A 533-nucleotide genomic window follows, 5' to 3' on the forward strand; every position below is an offset into this window, starting at 1 on the left:
TTTGCTGTATTTCCTCTAGGCATGCATGTATGGCAGATGTGAAGCAAGGTCATGTGTTTCTCTGAATTGGACTACTGGAGTATGAGGGGCATGGGGCTCTTTCCTGCCTCCATCCTGACCTTCACCATTAAGACGGGAGCAGCAACACTTGTTGGTAAAGTTCTCATTTATTTTCAATTTATGTGGTTGCATTACTCATGATTCCACAGTCCTCTCAACTTTTACAAATCCTCCCACGTTTTGACAACATCCAGGCCTTTCCAGCTCTTTCAAAGTGTAACATGGGATTCGTTTTGACATTTGCTTTAAGATAATTGCACAGCTGCTCCCTCGCTCCGTACTTCCTCACGCAACAGTCCTGCGGCCCTGGCTGCTGCAGAACCCCTGCTCAAGGTGCCACACGACCGGGGGCGTTCCCATTGCACAAGGCCCGAGGCCACCGCTTTAGGAACGGCCCCCAGCAGCCCGCAGGCCCGGGGGAGTCCCCTCCTCCCTCTGACTTACCGATGGAGTACATCTCCAGCTGCCTGCGC

The 533-nt window shown here is 52.3% G+C and overlaps 1 long non-coding RNA gene across 2 annotated transcripts in view; it reads left to right on the forward strand.

Moving 5' to 3' along the window:
• LOC108447291 overlaps positions 1–533 on the forward strand; it is a 3,982-nt gene continuing 3,449 nt past the window's right edge. For both annotated transcript variants that reach the window (XR_001862767.1, XR_001862766.1), the window contains exon 1: positions 1–154. This is a non-coding gene — a long non-coding RNA (uncharacterized LOC108447291). The remainder of the gene's footprint in view (positions 155–533) is intronic.

This window comes from Corvus brachyrhynchos, unplaced genomic scaffold, assembly GCF_000691975.1.
Source record: "Corvus brachyrhynchos isolate BGI_N302 unplaced genomic scaffold, ASM69197v1 scaffold175, whole genome shotgun sequence".
Taxonomy (NCBI): Eukaryota; Metazoa; Chordata; class Aves; order Passeriformes; family Corvidae; genus Corvus; species Corvus brachyrhynchos.